The sequence below is a fragment of the Lissotriton helveticus genome, chromosome 6 (assembly GCF_964261635.1).
Source record: "Lissotriton helveticus chromosome 6, aLisHel1.1, whole genome shotgun sequence".
NCBI classification, from domain to species: domain Eukaryota; kingdom Metazoa; phylum Chordata; class Amphibia; order Caudata; family Salamandridae; genus Lissotriton; species Lissotriton helveticus.
Genome location: NC_136067.1, coordinates 820,149,347 through 820,172,182, shown reverse-complemented (window position 1 = coordinate 820,172,182; position 22,836 = coordinate 820,149,347).

The following is a 22,836-nucleotide window of genomic DNA, read 5'->3' as shown; positions in this document are numbered from 1 at the left end:
ATATTGATTGAATATACCTGATTGGCATATATGTATCACCAGGAAGTCCCTAGTAAAGTGCACTGTGTGTGCCAGGGCTGGTGATGACAGATGCTACTAGTGGACCTGCAGCGCAGATTGCGCCACCCACATAAGTAGCCCTAAAATGGTGTCTCAGGCCTGCCAGCGCAGGGCCTGTGTGCAGTCAGTGGACTGCCCTGTCCCCCTGGCCAGTGTCCCCACTGGCTGGGCCTAACCCTTCCCTGTCTGTGCACATCAGTCACCCCTATGGAAGGCTCAAGGTACCCCCCTGGGCAGGGTGCAGTGTATGGGTCAGGTAGAGCATGTACTAGTGCAGGTCACATGCTCTGGTAGTGGGCAGCAGCCATTTTGTGTGCTCACTGCTGTAAGGCTATCTTGCTCCATAGAATAACATGGGGGAGGCTGGTCCCAATGGATACCAGCCTATCTTCTCATAGGAACAAGATGGGACATAAGTGAATGATATCCCTGAACTCAGAATTTAATAACACATCTTTTAGTGAAGGTTGTTTTTAAATTCTGTGTTTGAGAATAGTACTTTTAGAAAGTGGCTGTTCTCTTGTCTAAACCTTTCTGTGTGCCTGGGCCTGTTTGTGGATTGCCTGTCTGGCCTGAGTGTGACAGGGGCTGCAGAGCCCCCGGAGGTGGTCTGAGCCAGCCCGTGGATGAAAGGCAGCGTCTGCTGCCAGGGAAATGGGAGGAGATAGCGCCTGATAGTGAAGGGCTGTGCCTGCCTGGCCACCATGCTGGCTCCCCCTCCTGCTGGCCAACTGTCACCTCTGATCCTGATGCTGACAGGAAGAAGGAAACCAGAAACACCCCAGTGCTCCAGCATCCCCCAGAACTGGTTTAGACCGGGCTCAGGGCCCACTTGCACAAAGACTTCAAAGGACTTCAAAGACTTTTAGGGGTATAAGAGAAGGATCCCTGACTACAGAAGATTAGATTCTACAATCAAGAGGAACCTCTGCCAGAAGAAGGACTGCTGAAGGAGCTGATGGGAGATTGCCTTGCTGTGTGCTTTAAGGGCTGACCTATCCTGCTATCCAACTGAAGGAGAGGAGAAGAAAGGGACTTTGCTGTGTGCTGTGACCCTACCTGCTTGAAACTGCCAAGACTGTGCTGTGTGCTGTATCTGCAATTTGAATCTCCAAGGGCTTGAGAAGAGCTGGTCCCCTGTCTGCAACCCAGGAACATAAAGGTTGCTAAGGACTACAATACTGCTGTGTCCCCCTGAAGCTGCTGTGGGCCGAGGAGATCGTGAAACTGCTGTGTGCAGTGAACATCGGGGACTGCCCGACTAAGCCCTGCTGTTTTGCCCCGGGTAGCGCGCTGGCTGCTCTCCGCTCTGATTGAGAGTGCCGCGCTGACTGCTGCCTGCTGTGCCCCGAGATCGGCGTGTTCATCGACACGTGCTTGTGGGGGCCGAAGGGTTCTGAAGCTTTCCCAGCGCGCGCGGGTTAATTCAGCTTGACCTGCACCATCACCGCCGCGGGCCCGGGCCCTGAAATCGACCTCGAGGGTCTGCTCGCAGCCACGAAGGGACCGCGCTGTGGTTGGCTGCTGCCGGAGGCTGGTCGAGAAGTGCCGCGACCTGATTGGCCGATTCCCCCAAAGCAGCGGTGACGTCACAGGAGGCTCGTCGAAGCGCCGCGCTGTGATTGGCGGGCCACGGCGGCCTCAGCGTGTGGAGCGGCCTGCTGATTGCTCCATTGAGAAGGAGCTGGGACGCCAAGGAGGGCTCGGCAGAAGCGCCGCAACGGGATTGGCTGGTTTCGCAGAAGCTGCTGCGGAAGCCGAGGAATTGCCGGGATCACCGCCGGGACCGGGGAAGACTGACCCGACCTCGCCGAGGGAATCTAGAGCGTCCCGCACCCCTGGCCTGCCGTCCCCCACAAGGTGAGCAGCACCACCTCCCCCGCCGCTCGTTGGATTGTCGAGAGCGGGCGGGAGAGGAAAGGGGACCGGCTGGGGCGGAGACGAGGGAGATCTGCTTGGCGCGGTGCGCCTGGGGCATAAGAAAGAGTGAGGCGGTACCGGGGGAAAAGAAGAGTCCCTGGGCCTCGCGAGAAAGCGCATTTGCAGCGCTTGAATCCCACAGATAAGATTACACGTGGGCAGTGTTTTTAATGCTCGTTTTTGAGAGCACATTTTCCTGAAGTAAGTCAGTATTGCTTATTGTGAACGCTGATTTCCAAGAGACCTGAGACTATCGTTTATTTAACAAGAACTTCCTGAAATTAACTGCAACCATCAAGATTAAGTACCACATGTTCTTAAAGAAGTGATTATCGTGCAACTGCTTATTTACCTTGCTGAAACTAGATAAAGATATATATTTTTATAAAAATATACTTACCTGTGTGGTCTTAGTTTGTGGTGGATTAGGGATTATTGTTGTGTTAAGTGCAAATACTATACACATTGCCTTGGGGATAAGCCTGCCTGCTCGCGCCAAGCTACCTAGAGGGAGAGCGGAGGTTGTCTACTGTGTGTATTCCTTCACCCTGACTAGAAGCAAGGGTCCCTACTTGGTCTAAGGTGCTTACCTCTGCCAACTAGAGACCCCCAGATCTAACAGTACTCCACATAGCATACACCTTGGTTTTACACTTAAGGTTTGTCTCAATATTTAAGAAACTGGTCATTCCTAAAATTCTCTGCAACATCTCAAGCTTATGGGCAGTGATGCCTACTGTACCATGTTTGAAGCATGGCTCTGAACCTCACTCACTTCTCCAAAAACACCCCCCGCCCAAGCCCAACTGCAGCTATAAACCATTCATCTGTGCATCTCAAAGAACTTCAGGAACTCAATGCAAACTGGATCAATTCAAGGCCTTGCCAGGATATGAAGAACTTCATAAAAGGTATAATATAATGCAATATATTACGGTGGCAGTCCACCGTGCTCTAAGAGCAGCTCTTATTTCGCAGTCCATAGAGAAATTCCACAGTGGCAGAATGGCCACTCCGAAACTGACTCACTTTTAAAACAAGCATTGGAAATGCAATAGGTCTCGCAATAGAATAGTTAGACATTTTTCTTTTTGCAAATGGAAGAGTGGCGTTGCGTGGATGAGTGGCGTTGCGTGGATGAGTGGCGTTGCGTGGATGAGTGGCATGTGTGAGTGGCGTTGCGTGTGTGAGTGGCGTTGCGTGTGTGAGTGGCGTTGCGTATGTGAGTGGCATAGCGTGTGTGAGTGGCGTTGCGTGTGTGAGTGGCGTTGCGTGTGTGAGTGGCGTTGCGTGTGTGAAGGATTGGTAGTGCGGGCACTGCTGCTTGGGGTATCTGCGAGATTTGTGTAAGTAAATGGAGAGGGGGGAGAGAGTTGTAAGAGAGAGTGAAAGAGGCAGAATCGTTGAGAGGAAAAGAAAGTGCGAATCTGTAAGCTGAGAGATGTGGCATAACAGAAGGATTGGTAGTGCGGGCACTGCTGCTTGGGGTATCTGCGAGATTTGTGTAAGTAAATGGAGAGGGGGGAGAGAGTTGGAAGAGAGAGTGAAAGAGGCAGAAACGTGGAGAGTAAAAGAAAGAGCGAAGGAATCTGTAAGCTGAGAGATGTGGCATAACAGAAGGATTGGTAGTGCGGGCACTGCTGCTTGGGGTATCTGCGAGATTTGTGTAAGTAAATGGAGAGGGGGGAGAGAGTTGGAAGAGAGAGTGAAAGAGGCAGAAACGTGGAGAGTAAAAGAAAGAGCGAAGGAATATGTAAGCTGAGAGATGTGGCATAACAGAAGGCTTGGTAGTGCGGGCACTGCTGCTTGTGGTATCTGCGAGATTTGTGTAAGTAAATGGAGAGGGGGGAGAGAGTTGTAAGAGAGAGTGAAAGAGGCAGAAACGTTGAGAGGAAAAGAAAGTGCGAATCTGTAAGCTGGGAGATGTGGCATAACAGAAGGATTGGTAGTGCGGGCACTGCTGCTTGGGGTATCTGCGAGATTTGTGTAAGTAAATGGAGAGGGGGGAGAGAGTTGGAAGAGAGAGTGAAAGAGGCAGAAACGTGGAGAGTAAAAGAAAGAGCGAAGGAATCTGTAAGCTGAGAGTTGTGGCATAACAGAAGGATTGGTAGTGCGGGCACTGCTGCTTGGGGTATCTGCGAGATTTGTGTAAGTAAATGGAGAGGGGGGAGAGAGTTGGAAGAGAGAGTGAAAGAGGCAGAAACGTGGAGAGTAAAAGAAAGAGCGAAGGAATATGTAAGCTGAGAGATGTGGCATAACAGAAGGATTGGTAGTGCGGGCACTGCTGCTTGGGGTATCTGCGAGATTTGTGTAAGTAAATGGAGAGGGGGGAGAGAGTTGGAAGAGAGAGTGAAAGAGGCAGAAACGTGGAGAGTAAAAGAAAGAGCGAAGGAATCTGTAAGCTGAGAGATGTGGCATAACAGAAAGATTGGTAGTGCGGGCACTGCTGCTTGGGGTATCTGCGAGATTTGTGTAAGTAAATGGAGAGGGGGGAGAGAGTTGGAAGAGAGAGTGAAAGAGGCAGAAACGTTGAGAGGAAAAGAAAGTGCGAATCTGTAAGCTGAGAGATGTGGCATAACAGAAGGATTGGTAGTGCGGGCACTGCTGCTTGGGGTATCTGCGAGATTTGTGTAAGTAAATGGAGAGGGGGGAGAGAGTTGGAAGAGAGAGTGAAAGAGGCAGAAACGTGGAGAGTAAAAGAAAGAGCGAAGGAATATGTAAGCTGAGAGATGTGGCATAACAGAAGGATTGGTAGTGCGGGCACTGCTGCTTGGGGTATCTGCGAGATTTGTGTAAGTAAATGGAGAGGGGGGATAGAGTTGGAAGAGAGAGTGAAAGAGGCAGAAACGTGGAGAGTAAAAGAAAGAGCGAAGGAATCTGTAAGCTGAGAGATGTGGCATAACAGAAGGATTGGTAGTGCGGGCACTGCTGCTTGGGGTATCTGCGAGATTTGTGTAAGTAAATGGAGAGGGGGGAGAGAGTTGGAAGAGAGAGTGAAAGAGGCAGAAACGTGGAGAGTAAAAGAAAGAGCGAAGGAATATGTAAGCTGAGAGATGTGGCATAACAGAAGGCTTGGTAGTGCGGGCACTGCTGCTTGTGGTATCTGCGAGATTTGTGTAAGTAAATGGAGAGGGGGGAGAGAGTTGTAAGAGAGAGTGAAAGAGGCAGAAACGTTGAGAGGAAAAGAAAGTGCGAATCTGTAAGCTGGGAGATGTGGCATAACAGAAGGATTGGTAGTGCGGGCACTGCTGCTTGGGGTATCTGCGAGATTTGTGTAAGTAAATGGAGAGGGGGGAGAGAGTTGGAAGAGAGAGTGAAAGAGGCAGAAACGTGGAGAGTAAAAGAAAGAGCGAAGGAATCTGTAAGCTGAGAGATGTGGCATAACAGAAGGATTGGTAGTGCGGGCACTGCTGCTTGGGGTATCTGCGAGATTTGTGTAAGTAAATGGAGAGGGGGGAGAGAGTTGGAAGAGAGAGTGAAAGAGGCAGAAACGTGGAGAGTAAAAGAAAGAGCGAAGGAATATGTAAGCTGAGAGATGTGGCATAACGGAAGGATTGGTAGTGCGGGCACTGCTGCTTGGGGTATCTGCGAGATTTGTGTAAGTAAATGGAGAGGGGGGAGAGAGTTGGAAGAGAGAGTGAAAGAGGCAGAAACGTGGAGAGTAAAAGAAAGAGCGAAGGAATCTGTAAGCTGAGAGATGTGGCATAACAGAAGGATTGGTAGTGCGGGCACTGCTGCTTGGGGTATCTGCGAGATTTGTGTAAGTAAATGGAGAGGGGGGAGAGAGTTGGAAAAGAGAGTGAAAGAGGCAGAAACGTGGAGAGTAAAAGAAAGAGCGAAGGAATCTGTAAGCTGAGAGATGTGGCATAACAGAAGGATTGGTAGTGCGGGCACTGCTGCTTGGGGTATCTGCGAGATTTGTGTAAGTAAATGGAGAGGGGGGAGAGAGTTGGAAGAGAGAGTGAAAGAGGCAGAAACGTGGAGAGTAAAAGAAAGAGCGAAGGAATATGTAAGCTGAGAGATGTGGCATAACAGAAGGCTTGGTAGTGCGGGCACTGCTGCTTGTGGTATCTGCGAGATTTGTGTAAGTAAATGGAGAGGGGGGAGAGAGTTGTAAGAGAGAGTGAAAGAGGCAGAAACGTTGAGAGGAAAAGAAAGTGCGAATCTGTAAGCTGGGAGATGTGGCATAACAGAAGGATTGGTAGTGCGGGCACTGCTGCTTGGGGTATCTGCGAGATTTGTGTAAGTAAATGGAGAGGGGGGAGAGAGTTGGAAGAGAGAGTGAAAGAGGCAGAAACGTGGAGAGTAAAAGAAAGAGCGAAGGAATCTGTAAGCTGAGAGATGTGGCATAACAGAAGGATTGGTAGTGCGGGCACTGCTGCTTGGGGTATCTGCGAGATTTGTGTAAGTAAATGGAGAGGGGGGAGAGAGTTGGAAGAGAGAGTGAAAGAGGCAGAAACGTGGAGAGTAAAAGAAAGAGCGAAGGAATATGTAAGCTGAGAGATGTGGCATAACAGAAGGCTTGGTAGTGCGGGCACTGCTGCTTGTGGTATCTGCGAGATTTGTGTAAGTAAATGGAGAGGGGGGAGAGAGTTGTAAGAGAGAGTGAAAGAGGCAGAAACGTTGAGAGGAAAAGAAAGTGCAAATCTGTAAGCTGGGAGATGTGGCATAACAGAAGGATTGGTAGTGCGGGCACTGCTGCTTGGGGTATCTGCGAGATTTGTGTAAGTAAATGGAGAGGGGGGAGAGAGTTGGAAGAGGCAGAAACGTGGAGAGTAAATGAAAGTGCAAAGGAATCTGTAAACTGAGAGATGTGGCATAACAGAAGGATTGGTAGTGCGGGCACTGCTGCTTGGGGTATCTGCGAGATTTGTGTAAGTAAATGGAGAGGGGGGAGAGAGTTGGAAGAGAGAGTGAAAGAGGCAGAATCGTTGAGAGGAAAAGAAAGTGCGAATCTGTAAGCTGAGAGATGTGGCATAACAGAAGGATTGGTAGTGCGGGCACTGCTGCTTGGGGTATCTGCGAGATTTGTGTAAGTAAATGGAGAGGGGGGAGAGAGTTGGAAGAGAGAGTGAAAGAGGCAGAAACGTGGAGAGTAAAAGAAAGAGCGAAGGAATATGTAAGCTGTGAGATGTGGCATAACAGAAGGATTGGTAGTGCGGGCACTGCTGCTTGGGGTATCTGCGAGATTTGTGTAAGTAAATGGAGAGGGGGGAGAGAGTTGGAAGAGAGAGTGAAAGAGGCAGAAACGTGGAGAGTAAAAGAAAGAGCGAAGGAATCTGTAAGCTGAGAGATGTGGCATAACAGAAGGATTGGTAGTGCGGGCACTGCTGCTTGGGGTATCTGCGAGATTTGTGTAAGTAAATGGAGAGGGGGGAGAGAGTTGGAAGAGAGAGTGAAAGAGGCAGAAACGTGGAGAGTAAAAGAAAGAGCGAAGGAATATGTAAGCTGAGAGATGTGGCATAACAGAAGGATTGGTAGTGCGGGCACTGCTGCTTAGGGTTTCTGCGAGATTTGTGTAAGTAAATGGAGAGGGGGGAGAGAGTTGGAGGAGAGAGTGAAAGAGGCAGAAACGTGGAGAGTAAAAGAAAGAGCGAAGGAATATGTAAGCTGAGAGATGTGGCATAACAGAAGGATTGGTAGTGCGGGCACTGCTGCTTGGGGTATCTGCGAGATTTGTGTAAGTAAATGGAGAGGGGGGAGAGAGTTGGAAGAGAGAGTGAAAGAGGCAGAAACGTGGAGAGTAAAAGAAAGAGCGAAGGAATCTGTAAGCTGAGAGATGTGGCATAACAGAAGGATTGGTAGTGCGGGCACTGCTGCTTGGGGTATCTGCGAGATTTGTGTAAGTAAATGGAGAGGGGGGAGAGAGTTGGAAGAGAGAGTGAAAGAGGCAGAAACGTGGAGAGTAAAAGAAAGAACGAAGGAATATGTAAGCTGAGAGATGTGGCATAACAGAAGGCTTGGTAGTGCGGGCACTGCTGCTTGTGGTATCTGCGAGATTTGTGTAAGTAAATGGAGAGGGGGGAGAGAGTTGTAAGAGAGAGTGAAAGAGGCAGAAACGTTGAGAGGAAAAGAAAGTGCGAATCTGTAAGCTGGGAGATGTGGCATAACAGAAGGATTGGTAGTGCGGGCACTGCTGCTTGGGGTATCTGCGAGATTTGTGTAAGTAAATGGAGAGGGGGGAGAGAGTTGGAAGAGAGAGTGAAAGAGGCAGAAACGTGGAGAGTAAAAGAAAGAGCGAAGGAATCTGTAAGCTGAGAGATGTGGCATAACAGAAGGATTGGTAGTGCGGGCACTGCTGCTTGGGGTATCTGCGAGATTTGTGTAAGTAAATGGAGAGGGGGAGAGAGTTGGAAGAGAGAGTGAAAGAGGCAGAAACGTGGAGAGTAAAAGAAAGAGCGAAGGAATATGTAAGCTGAGAGATGTGGCATAACAGAAGGATTGGTAGTGCGGGCACTGCTGCTTGGGGTATCTGCGAGATTTGTGTAAGTAAATGGAGAGGGGGGAGAGAGTTGGAAGAGAGAGTGAAAGAGGCAGAAACGTGGAGAGTAAAAGAAAGAGCGAAGGAATCTGTAAGCTGAGAGATGTGGCATAACAGAAGGATTGGTAGTGCGGGCACTGCTGCTTGGGGTATCTGCGAGATTTGTGTAAGTAAATGGAGAGGGGGGAGAGAGTTGGAAGAGAGAGTGAAAGAGGCAGAAACGTGGAGAGTAAAAGAAAGAGCGAAGGAATCTGTAAGCTGAGAGATGTGGCATAACAGAAGGATTGGTAGTGCGGGCACTGCTGCTTGGGGTATCTGCGAGATTTGTGTAAGTAAATGGAGAGGGGGGAGAGAGTTGGAAGAGAGAGTGAAAGAGGCAGAAACGTGGAGAGTAAAAGAAAGAGCGAAGGAATATGTAAGCTGAGAGATGTGGCATAACAGAAGGCTTGGTAGTGCGGGCACTGCTGCTTGTGGTATCCGCGAGATTTGTGTAAGTAAATGGAGAGGGGGGAGAGAGTTGTAAGAGAGAGTGAAAGAGGCAGAAACGTTGAGAGGAAAAGAAAGTGCGAATCTGTAAGCTGGGAGATGTGGCATAACAGAAGGATTGGTAGTGCGGGCACTGCTGCTTGGGGTATCTGCGAGATTTGTGTAAGTAAATGGAGAGGGGGGAGAGAGTTGGAAGAGAGAGTGAAAGAGGCAGAAACGTGGAGAGTAAAAGAAAGAGCGAAGGAATATGTAAGCTGAGAGATGTGGCATAACAGAAGGATTGGTAGTGCGGGCACTGCTGCTTGGGGTATCTGCGAGATTTGTGTAAGTAAATGGAGAGGGGGGAGAGAGTTGGAAGAGAGAGTGAAAGAGGCAGAAACGTGGAGAGTAAATGAAAGTGCAAAGGAATCTGTAAACTGAGAGATGTGGCATAACAGAAGGATTGGTAGTGCGGGCACTGCTGCTTGGGGTATCTGCGAGATTTGTGTAAGTAAATGGAGAGGGGGGAGAGAGTTGTAAGAGAGAGTGAAAGAGGCAGAATCGTTGAGAGGAAAAGAAAGTGCGAATCTGTAAGCTGAGAGATGTGGCATAACAGAAGGATTGGTAGTGCGGGCACTGCTGCTTGGGGTATCTGCGAGATTTGTGTAAGTAAATGGAGAGGGGGAGAGAGTTGGAAGAGAGAGTGAAAGAGGCAGAAACGTGGAGAGTAAAAGAAAGAGCGAAGGAATATGTAAGCTGAGAGATGTGGCATAACAGAAGGATTGGTAGTGCGGGCACTGCTGCTTGGGGTATCTGCGAGATTTGTGTAAGTAAATGGAGAGGGGGGAGAGAGTTGGAAGAGAGAGTGAAAGAGGCAGAAACGTGGAGAGTAAAAGAAAGAGCGAAGGAATCTGTAAGCTGAGAGATGTGGCATAACAGAAGGATTGGTAGTGCGGGCACTGCTGCTTGGGGTATCTGCGAGATTTGTGTAAGTAAATGGAGAGGGGGGAGAGAGTTGGAAGAGAGAGTGAAAGAGGCAGAAACGTGGAGAGTAAAAGAAAGAGCGAAGGAATATGTAAGCTGAGAGATGTGGCATAACAGAAGGATTGGTAGTGCGGGCACTGCTGCTTAGGGTTTCTGCGAGATTTGTGTAAGTAAATGGAGAGGGGGGAGAGAGTTGGAAGAGAGAGTGAAAGAGGCAGAAACGTGGAGAGTAAAAGAAAGAGCGAAGGAATATGTAAGCTGAGAGATGTGGCATAACAGAAGGATTGGTAGTGCGGGCACTGCTGCTTGGGGTATCTGCGAGATTTGTGTAAGTAAATGGAGAGGGGGAGAGAGTTGGAAGAGAGAGTGAAAGAGGCAGAAACGTGGAGAGTAAAAGAAAGAGCGAAGGAATCTGTAAGCTGAGAGATGTGGCATAACAGAAGGATTGGTAGTGCGGGCACTGCTGCTTGGGGTATCTTCGAGATTTGTGTAAGTAAATGGAGAGAGGGGAGAGAGTTGGAAGAGAGAGTGAAAGAGGCAGAAACGTGGAGAGTAAATGAAAGTGCGAAGGAATCTGTAAACTGAGAGATGTGGCATAACAGAAGGATTGGTAGTGCGGGCACTGCTGCTTGGGGTATCTGCGAGATTTGTGTAAGTAAATGGAGAGGGGGGAGAGAGTTGTAATAGAGAGTGAAAGAGGCAGAATCGTTGAGAGGAAAAGAAAGTGCGAATCTGTAAGCTGAGAGATGTGGCATAACAGAAGGATTGGTAGTGCGGGCACTGCTGCTTGGGGTATCTGCGAGATTTGTGTAAGTAAATGGAGAGGGGGAGAGAGTTGGAAGAGAGAGTGAAAGAGGCAGAAACGTGGAGAGTAAAAGAAAGAGCGAAGGAATATGGAAGCTGAGAGATGTGGCATAACAGAAGGATTGGTAGTGCGGGCACTGCTGCTTGGGGTATCTGCGAGATTTGTGTAAGTAAATGGAGAGGGGGGAGAGAGTTGGAAGAGAGAGTGAAAGAGGCAGAAACGTGGAGAGTAAAAGAAAGAGCGAAGGAATCTGTAAGCTGAGAGATGTGGCATAACAGAAGGATTGGTAGTGCGGGCACTGCTGCTTGGGGTATCTGCGAGATTTGTGTAAGTAAATGGAGAGGGGGGAGAGAGTTGGAAGAGAGAGTGAAAGAGGCAGAAACGTGGAGAGTAAAAGAAAGAGCGAAGGAATATGTAAGCTGAGAGATGTGGCATAACAGAAGGATTGGTAGTGCGGGCACTGCTGCTTAGGGTTTCTGCGAGATTTGTGTAAGTAAATGGAGAGGGGGGAGAGAGTTGGAAGAGAGAGTGAAAGAGGCAGAAACGTGGAGAGTAAAAGAAAGAGCGAAGGAATATGTAAGCTGAGAGATGTGGCATAACAGAAGGATTGGTAGTGCGGGCACTGCTGCTTGGGGTATCTGCGAGATTTGTGTAAGTAAATGGAGAGGGGGAGAGAGTTGGAAGAGAGAGTGAAAGAGGCAGAAACGTGGAGAGTAAAAGAAAGAGCGAAGGAATCTGTAAGCTGAGAGATGTGGCATAACAGAAGGATTGGTAGTGCGGGCACTGCTGCTTGGGGTATCTGCGAGATTTGTGTAAGTAAATGGAGAGGGGGGAGAGAGTTGGAAGAGAGAGTGAAAGAGGCAGAAACGTGGAGAGTAAAAGAAAGAGCGAAGGAATCTGTAAGCTGAGAGATGTGGCATAACAGAAGGATTGGTATTGCGGGCACTGCTGCTTGGGGTATCTGCGAGATTTGTGTAAGTAAATGGAGAGGGGGGAGAGAGTTGGAAGAGAGAGTGAAAGAGGCAGAAACTTGGAGAGTTTGGAAGGGAGGTTGGGAGGCAGTGAAGTGAAATGTGAGGAGGCACTCCGATTACCTCTTCAAATTGTAAAACAGACGGAGGGCATTGCTGTGGGGAGGGGGTGTAGGAGAAATGCACACGGCGGGCAGGGGAGGGGGCGGAGCGGGGAGAGCGGCATGTGGGTGTCAAGAAGCCGGGGCCTTTGAAGTGAAGATAAGCTTCACTTCAAAAGGTGTCGGAGGAATGCGGGTGAGGGAACAGACGGCAATTGCGGCTGAGGGAACTGATGTGCACGCGCTTTTAAGCTCAATGCACATGCGCATTGAGCTTAAAAGTCACGGGCACTGCAAGGAATCGCCACGATTCCTTGCTTCTTAGTTAAAGGTTGTTTAAGCCGCAATAGGCTCGCAAGCTCGATGCGCATGCGCATCGACAGGCGAGACCTAAAAACAAGTCAGTGCAAGGACTTCATTTCCATGGGGCTTAGAGATTGACTGTTATGTCCACCTTTACCACTTTCGAAACTTGACAAGATGAAACAAATTAAAATATGGTTATCATGATAATTACTATTAAAGTCTAGAAAGCATACTGACATCGTAATTCAGGAGTGGCATCACCAGTGCTTAATTTGTTAAAAAAAACAGTAATGGAGTAAACCGTCTGCCAAAATCTAAATCAGGCCCTAAGTCCATTTCACAGCAGCATCTCATTGAGTAAGTAAAACTTTCATAAAGTGCTCAATTGCCGAGGCGTCTTAGCATTAGCGTTCTCTAGTGGATGAGCAGTTAACTAGTTAATGTGAATAGGCAAGAGCCATGTTCTCCCTCCCCATCTGCAATTTGGTGGGGCTTGATCTTAGTTTACAAGAGGGTACATGCCAAGAAAAGATTTTCTGGAAGTAAGACGGGCTTTGCCAAAAAACGCCATGTGGGCAATGTTAAGTGCCTTGAATTTCACTTGTTCCCTGATTGGCAGGTAAAGTAAGTCTACTGCCATTTTTTCACTTCTCAGGACTCACAAAATTAGGTTTCAGAGATGGGCAGAAATGAGTTTGCAGATGAATCAAAGCCTTCAAAGATCTTAGAGGTCTGCAAAGTTTGCTTAATTTGCTTTCACCTAATTACGCAAAATTTCAGGAATATTACGCATTATTACACAAAATGCACATCTGTCGTTTGGCACTATATTTTAGATCGAAATGTGTCCTTGTGTCAATTTTTGACACAGAGATGCATTTCACCCAAAAAGTGCAAAAAACACAATTGCTGCAAATAACAGCTGTTTATGTTCTGGTTGTTCCTGCACTCCTGAGCTGTAATTTTGCAGTGAGCTGTATAATTACACAATATGTGTAATGATGCAAATGTGGGAATTTTCTGTAACAAGTGTAACAACAGGTCTTCCAGTCTGCAGTCCTGTGAGAGAAAGAGTCAGTGTTCAAAGGGGACAAAAATGCCTTGGAGCTATTTCTCGTCCCTGAGCACTGGTGGAGGTTTTGGTTCTCCTCTGCAAGTGACCTTACACTTGTGATTTTCTTGAAAATAGCATTGTTCTGAGTGATAATGTCAGCTCCCAGATGGCATCCCCCTGTATTCATGTCACTGTAAAGAGACTTTGGGGCATATTACCAACAAGTAGCGATAATTATCGCTAAATAGGCTTAGCGACGATTATTTTATCGCTGCCTATCGCTGGATATGTTAGCGGAGAAAACATGCTATTAGCAACGTTTTTCTCCATTGTGCTAAAATATCCAGCGATAGCGGCGAAATGCGTGAATATTACTGAGAATACCGCGATATTCACGTATTAGCGACAAAAAGCTCTTAGCCTTGTTATCCACCTCCCATTGGATAACATGGCTATGAACTGGTCTGAGCAGGCGTTAGTTTTTGGCGATAGCGGGAATATTTCCATCGCTACGCCTGCCTTGCTAATAGGCGATAGTGACGTAAGAGACTGCTTTCAGTTGCTAACAGGTTGGGTACGCCCACTTTGCATGTCATTAGCGATAAATATCGCTGACATGCAAAGCGGGCCCCAAACCGCACGCTATCGTCTAAAAGCTGTCGCTAACATCAGTTAGCGACAGCTTGCTAATAGAGCAATAGAATTATCGCCGCTTAGCGGCCGAAAACGGCCGCTAAACCGGCGATAATTGCCTATCGCCACCCTTGGTAATATGCCCCTAGATTTGGAGGCTAGACATAATTGCTCCCAGGATGTCGTTCCTTCACAACATTCAGTACCCACCTGGATGTGCTGGTTCATAACAACACATCAATTACTGTGCATCCGCTACATCAGGAGTTACTATAACACACTGCCTGCAACTTGGGAACAATAGAATTTCCCAAGGTTGAATGTAGGATTTCCACTTCTGGACCAGAAGAGTAGATCTACCACAATCCACCATAATCAAGAAATGCTGTCCATGTGTGGCATTGTTGAAATGTTTGTTGAATTTCTTTCATGGCTTTATGCTGTTTTTCTTCTGTTAGGTGTTTGTTTGTCTCTCTTTGCATCTTTCTATAAGGCAAAACATCAAGAGATAAGAAAGAGAGAGAAAGATAAAGAGAGAAAGAAAGAGAGAGAGAGTGTGTGTGAGAGAGAGAGAGTGTGTGTGAGAGAGGGAGAGAGAGAGAGAGAAATGTCTTACACTGTTCTTGGCAGGACATCAAAACAACACCCAAGTTCCTCCCTCCTCCTCTCAATGGCTAATCTTCTCAGAGGCCTCAAAGTGAAAGGCTGTGGCATTTGAACCTTTGAGCCCCAGATACTTGATTAATTGATCTTTTTTGGGGCTCCCAGTGAGTGTATGTGTGGACTAGGAGGGCCTTTTTTTCTGGCCAACAAGCTTAAATTGGTGGCTCAGATCGGTGTTTGTTATTGATATTTGGAACTTTGGACTGTCTCCTCAGCAAACGTGCATGTTTCACTATGTTGGCTTGTTGTAGGGATAGAGAGAATATTTAATTTTATTTATATAACACATTTGATTGTTTTGAAATATCAAGGACAAAACAGGAAAGGCATGTCTTGTTATACATTAGAATACTGTTCCACTCAGGGCAATACACGTCTTCCCACCTTCCCCAAGTCTGCATCCAACCCACATTGGCATTGCAAATACATCATTTTTTGTGCAGACTTGTTATTTTCCGAGGCCAAGGACCAATGAGTCTCCTGGAGGGGGCTCCAAAATGATATTTCTATACTGGACCCTGTACACTACATCTTCTGATGTTTATGTGAACATACTTGGGCGACAAAGACCAGTCTTTCTAGGCTCATACAGTGATAAGGCCCTGCCTCCAGCCCCCAGGGAAGCAGAGTTGAAAATCTTCCACCCCTGCACAATGTACCTTTTGGCCACCACTAAACCCATCCACAATAGTGCCAATTTGTAATGGTTACTGTTAAGGTCTACGATATTATGTAGCAAAGTGATCTTAGCGTCACGAAGAAGCGACCAACCCAGCACAGAAGATTCTGGATTTATCCTGGTTTACTTTCAGCCCTGATTGTCAACTAAACTCCAGTATGTCCGTTATAATAGTTGAAACACCATTATCCACATCTATAACATAAATAAATATATCATGTGAATGTAGTGATGTAATGGACTTATGCCACCTCAGCCTCAACCCCTTGTCACCAAGTCTGCCACAGAATATAGCTTCCAATGGCTGGATGCGCGAGGCACACAAAATAGGGAAAAGGAGACAGGCCTGACTTGTTCCTCTTTCCAAGTCAATAATCATAATCATGTCTTCCACGAGTACATGAGCCCTGGTGGATGCTGTAACCTCATCAAAATTGTGTAGGGTGTTGTCTCCATTAAACTTCACTCCATTGAAACAAATCCTTTCTTGGGATTGTTTGTTGTGCATCAACAAAGGAACAGATGATTTTCTACCAGCCTTTCTGCACGTATGGGCTTATTATGATAGCGGATGGTCGGACTGCCGCCCGCTATCATGGCAGTCAGGAGACTGCCTGACGGGCAGGCAGTAGTCCAACCGCGGCATTAGGATGCGACCACCGGGCTGGTGTTCATTTACACAGCCTTGTGCTGCGGCCCAGGAAAAGGGACGCAGCACAAACCGCAGTGTAAAGAAGCAATTTGTGCACATGCATTTACCGTGCACATGCACCATGTGGTGCATGGCACACGATGTATGGAGGTGCGTGGAGGCACTACATTCTGGACCAAGTTTTTTCCACGGTTACGATTAATGCACTTGTCCCTCAACCCGTATTATGGTCGGACCATTTCTTAATCACCTTTAGTCTTTCTAGTATCTCTCCCGCCAGATTGAATTCCACAACCTCGGCTAAACGATTGTCTAGGCCTTTCCATCTGTTATCTAGTGAAACGTTACTTCAAGCTTTGGCACGTTCACCTTGCACTTTGTCCGGTAACGTGGAAACTGACCTACCCCTTTATACGGAATGGCTCACAACCATACTGGCGGATCTCGTGCCCGAGAAAGCCGTCAAACCTGGAAACAAACGTGCTTCTGCTCCTTGGTTTTCATCTAAGCTTAAAGAAGTTCGTCAAAATTGCAAGAGAGCAGAAAGAATTTGGAGAAAAGACTACCACCCTCGTGAGAGAGCAAAATTTAAAGATTTGACTAGATCCTACCATAAAATGATTTGGAGTGAAAAAAAATCCTATTTTGAACGTCGGATAGATGATTCGGACAATTCCTGTAAGGAGATTTTTAAAATTGTCAGAGACTTCACTTCTCCATCTTTGGCCATTTCTGTTCAGGGTCATTCCAAATCTTGGCTGGATGAACTTGCACATTATTTTGTTGTTAAAATAACTATCATTCAAGCCGACCTTGCCATTTATTCTAAACAGTCTCGGGCTGTTGACCCTGACGCTCCCTCTTCTGTCAACCCCACTCTCTGGGAATTTCCGCAGTTAAGCCCTGCCGCTTCATTAGACTATTTGACAGGCTTGAAATCGGGCTCCCCTTTAGATCCCTGCCCGGTCTCTTGTCTTAATAAAATAGCCTTTGCGCTAAATAGTCCCATTAACTCCATTCTGAATTCCTCACTGTCTTCTGGCATTGTCCCACAGGCTTGGAAGAGTGCTCTTATTCTTCCATTAATCAAAAAACCAACTCTGGATCCCATCATACACGCCAACTATAGGCCTATCTCTCTCCTCCCTGCTCTGGCGAAGGTGGCGGAAAGACATGTGCACCGATCTATCTCTGATTTCATCGAGAATAACAACTTGTTGCACAGTACTCAATCTGGGTTTCGTGCGAATTACAGCACAGAGACCGCACTACTGGAAGTCACCACCGCCATCAGAGAGGTCTTAGACTCGGGAGGTAAGGCCATGTTGGTTATGTTAGACTTGTCGGCGGCGTTCGACACCGTTCCCCATGACACCCTCCTAATTCGACTCTGGGATTGTGGTCTTAGGGGGACGGTGTGGAACTGGCTTAAGTCATTTCTAGCCAGCCGTCGGCAAACGATCTGGGCGCCACCTCACTCCGCAGCTATGTCAGCCCTGGAAGTGGGGGTCCCTCAGGGGTCTATTCTTAGTCCCCTGCTTTTCAACATCTTTATGGCCCCCCTTGCAGAGGTTGCGGAGTCGTTTGGCGCTCAGATCGTGTCTTACGCTGATGACACCCAGCTCTTGTTCACTCAGAACAAGAACGAGATGTTTGATGGGACACGTATCAGAGGCTGCTTAGAAGCAGTCTTTGACTGGTTCAAGAGACACGGCCTGAAATGCAACTCCGATAAATCGGAGCTGCTTTTTTTCGGGTGTGTCTCTGAACCAAACTGGAAAAGTTGGTGGCCCCAGGATCTTTTTCCTCCTGCCAATGCTAGTACCAAGGCTAAAAATCTTGGCATCATTGTTGACAATGAGTTGACTTTTGGACCCCAAATAGCCTGTCTTGCAGGGAAATGTTTCGGTATCCTGAGGATGCTCAGGAAATTCCTTCCTCTGATTTCCGTGAACCACCGCAGGGTTATCGTCCAAGCATTGGTAGGGTCTCGTATGGACTATGTTAATGCCCTTTATCTAGGTCTTCCTAAATATCTGGTAAGGAGACTTCAGATTGTGCAAAACTCAGCTGCTCGGGCTATCTATGGTCTTCCTAGAAGAGCTAGTGCCTCTAACTTGCTGAAGGAATTGCACTGGCTCCCTATAGCCAAAAGGGTGCTGTTTAAGAGCTTGACGTTAACCTACAAGGCTCTTCATGACTTGGGCCCCAGGTATATTAGAAAGCGTCTTGTTTTGTACAAACCGAGCAGAGCTCTTCGCTCTGCCTCCTTGTTTAAAATGTCCGTTCCATCCATCAAACGAACTAGACAAGGGGGGCGCTCCTTCCATTACCTGGCCCCACGCGCTTGGAATGAACTGCCATTTGCTCTTAGACAGGCCCCTAGTCTGATGTCCTTCAGAAAGGCATTAAAAACCTGGCTTTTTACTTATGAATTGTGAAGTCTTTTAATCTCAGTTATGTTTCCTTTCCAATAAAGGTCCTCTTCGCCAAAGCGCCGGGACACTCCATTGCGAGTAGCCGTTGCGCTATAGAAGAGCCCAATTAACATAACATGTACCCATAGGGCAACTCCGCAGTGGCCAACGAGGGATGGGGGTCCTGTTTGGGCTCCCCAAATTCCCTTTCCAACAGCCTTTTCATGGCGGTAGGACCGCTAAGAAAAGGCTATTGAAAAGGGACATCGTAATCCGGATGGCAGTGCCTGCCTCGGCACCAACCTTAATTCAGGATCACAATTCTGACTGCGGCCCGTTGGGATCACTGATCCTGGCAGAGGCAGTGGTCCATCCCCGACAGAGGAAGATCCGACCGCTAGAATTGTAATGTGGCGGACAGACCGAAGGGTTGTCAGTGATGGTGCTGCCACAGACATCCTGTCACTGGCAGTCCCACTGCCATAGTAAAGAAGCCCATAGTTAGAGAGAAAGTCACAAGAAACTGATTTCAGCTGAATAGACACACTCAGAAGCAACAGATGTACAACCGAGTGGGTGACGATGATATCAAACAAAAATAGATACAAGTGGCAAGCCATAAACATACAAGAAGAATAATACCATAGGCAATCAACTAACACACATACATTATATTACAAGTAGTACATTCTGAACAACTTTCCAAGTGTCTTGTCCAATTATGGTTGTGTTCTGGTGGGGATTATCCATCATTACATCCTCTGTATGAAGAAGGTGGGGTTTTACAGAATGTGGACCTCCTCATGGAGTGACTTTACTTGCACGGGATGTGGAATATGTGGGGCCTTTTTATGTGTTTGGTCACACAATTTGTCATTGACTCCTAATGATAATCCAATAGTCCAACTGGAGTCTTTCTTTCATTCTCACCAAGAAGGGTAAGAAGCAGCCACAATTTCTATCCCACACAGCGCACTGGGCGGATACACCTTTTACATAAATAAAAACATTTGGTCAATAATTTGTTTTTTTTAAATGTCCTCCAACATTCTCAATGAAATGTTAATAATCACCTATTAAGGAATTGTAAAAGTAATCCGATTAATAAGGTAAAACATACAAATACCATTGGCTTTTCAACTTTTGGGCTTATACTAATTATCCATTCATCAAAACTATAAAGTTCTAACAATGATAGTTCGCATGTGATTACACTACTTATATATATTCCCTACAAAGTAAACATTAAAAAACACAAGTTAATTCTCGCATCCTGTAATTAAGAGGGGTGTGATCACACCTGTGGCTGTTGAATAGCCGTCATTAAGCTTTGAATTCAGATGAGAGGTATTTAGTACTGTAACTAGATTGTGGATTATGTGTCACGAATCCTCACCATGACAGTTAATAATTATTTCTAGAGCCCTGAAGAAGTTTCCCGTGGGAGTGAAACAATTTGGCTGTTTTTTAAGTTTGGTTCAAAATAAGAAATCAGTAGTTGTTGATCGCATGGAAAGTTCATTGGTCATCCTTTAGTTTGCATATGGAATTATCCTCTGAGGAATTTGCAAGTGGCTAATTATGTGTTGACAATTATTATCTGCATTCCATTATAAGAAAACAGCGAGTGGTCGGCCTCGAACAGAGACAAGAATATAAACTGCCTGACAGAGCCCGACACAGCCTCCACAAGAGGTGTAACATGTTGAAGAAAGATACTTCTGTCCAAGAGAAGGTCATTCAATTAAAGAATATTCTGTAATGCAAGTCAGGGCCTTCATCCTGGCCAGAAGGATCCCATGGTCTGTGGTATCAGATAATGCAAGGAATTCCAAAAGGATAATGGAACGGAAATAGCATCACCGGACCAAGAAAAAAGATCACCCAGCAGTTAAACTAAGTAGGATGAGAAACTGTTTGCAACCCCCTCCTCCCCCTTCCCCCCAAAAAAAATCCACACTCTAGAGTAATTTATGGCTAGACTGAAGGTACCAGAGCGCTTTACATAAAATGCAAGACGTTTAGATTCAAGCACATGCATATATAGAGGCAAAGAGAATCGTTAGTCAGTTAGGGTGGTTCCAGTAGGCAGACAATTAGAACAGCATTAGTTAATGGAGTAAATTATATATTAAACAGCTGAAACAATCAAACAACAGACAGTCGCAAAGGGTCTGGTCAGAAAGAGTGTCAGCTATAGGAATACAGTTCAGTTAGAGCGTGTGTTAAAGTATTTGTTGATGAGAATGTGTTCCGGGTCCCTTTTGAAGCAGAGGGAGTTGCAGTGGAGTTCTCTAGGGAGTGAGTTACATATCCTGGGTGCATTTCCAGAAAAAGAGTGGGTCTGGGTGGATTTACTTTTCAGTTTGGGAGGTCTGAGAAGAAGTGAGTTGGAGCTTCTCAGAGTTCTGGCTCTTCCTGTTTTCGAAAGTTTATTATCTAGATAGTGAAGGGTATGTGTGTGAAGGGCTTTGGGAGTGATGCAAGCAGTCGTGTATATACATATTCATTTGATGGGAAGTCAGTTGAGGATCTTGAGGGCTGGTGTGATGTGTTCAAACCATTTAAAACCTGTTAGGAGCCGGGCTGCCGTTTTTTGAACTGTTCTTAATGGGGTGAGGTGAATTTTCGGCATCCCTGTGAAGATGGCGTTCCCATAGTCCAGTTTAGAGACGACTAGAGATTGTACTACTGTTTTAAGATCGTCTGGGGGAACAAATGGTTTGGTTTTCTTGAGGGGTTTTAGTGTGTAAAGTGCTCCTTTGGCTGAGTTTTTGATGTGGTCCTTCATTGACATGTTTTTGCCCAGGGTGATGTGAGAAGGTTGAGCGATATTGGTGAAAGCTGGGTCGCATATCTTTACCATAAAGATATTCAGGACTACAGCCAAATGCATACCAATAATGTGTGTTGGGGGTGGGTCAATAGCGGACTGAATTTCAATACAGTTTGGGTTGTTAGTTTAGTCAAGAGTAGCGTTACCAGTGAGTCATGGACCCTAGAAAAAGAAATGGTAGTCTCCTGTCTGCTTGTTGAATTATACAACATGCAGTAAGCAGGGCTCAATGGGCTCCTCAGACAACCTCTGGGCCTCGGTGCCACTGAACCTGCTGCACCAATGAAAGCTATGCCCCTGGTAGAGACATGTTTTAGTGCATGCTTTGGCATTAGTAATTGTGACAAGGTGCCTTTTTACGTAGGTTAGAAATCAAAATATACCAGCAAGCATGTGAAGAAATGTCACTCGTACCGTACGCGCCCTAGGCAAATGTTGTTCAGCATACACCAGCAAGACCTCAAGAGTTATTTTGTTTGCTGGAAAACGGTGAGGATGTGTTGAGACCACAAAGCATGATAAAAACTATTCACATTTAGGCGTATGTCTATACATAAAGATGCTTTCAATTACTTGATCGCGTTTTCTGCGTCAACCTGGTCGGATTCAAATGTATATTTATCCAATGTGAAATACCCTCCACCGGTTGCAGTGTGAGAATTAACTTTTATACTATAGTGGGGTAAAGTGAATTGGATCACAATGCTGAGCGAGCCAGTTAAAAACCAGCGGTCTGGTCATGTTGTTTTGCAGTGTAAAATAATAACAAGAATGAGATATATTAAGTAGCTATTGTACACAAGTTTAAAGTGTTGCAGATTTTAAAAGGGCAAAACCGTAGTGTCTAAACCGAATGACAAAGTTTCTATTGAACGACGTGTTACTGCTTACATCTGCCACTTTATATGTCACTAATAGCGTCCAAGAACTCTACAAACGACACATCTCATGGCAGTCAATATGTGCATCATAAATCATAATGCCTATAGCGGTCAGTATTTATGCAGCACAGGTTCTTAAAATCGAATCGGATGTTTAGTCGTATTTTCTTTCAATGTAAAGGCTCCCCCGTGTGTTTGTTTGAGATATTGCGCCCTTTCTAAAAATGTATGTTATTCTATTGTGTTGTACTGCACTTGCATCTATCTATAGCGTAGGCAGTCAGGGTGACTCCTGACATGGAGGCAAATTGTGGGCCGTGACTAAAAATTCAGGACAAAGGGCAACATTCAGAGAAAAATGTTTTGGACAAAAGGGTGAGTTTTGCTACACATCTGAAGAGGTCAAGCAATAATGCAAAAGTACGTAACTTGATTGTATAGACAAGTACAAGTCAAAATAGGTTTATGTTCTTTGATTTGGCTAAAACACAGCTGTATTGAGCAGACATTCATATGAGATTGATCTAATTTAAAAATTAAACAACTAGCAAATATATATACACTAAGCAAAATTTGATAGCTGGCCTAAGGGGCAGATGCCACGGTATTCAACCTCATTACCATGAATGAAAGTACCCTAAGCAGGGGTCTGATGCTGAACATGAAGTTCGAGGTAATAAGCAGCAGTGCTTTTAATTTTACTTTCTGAAAGTGTGCCTTTATCAGAGGTGACAGACTTCAGAAATTCTTTGTTTCCAAGAGAAAATAATAGAAATCTGTGCTTGAATGTTTCAAATTAACCAACATCTGCTGTTCTGTTTTCACAAGTTTGATGTTCGGGCACCATCACTGTGATACCTTTTCATTATCGCATGAAACTTGTCTACAAAGTAGGAAAATCAGGCCCTTCGAGGAAAGTTTTTTGACC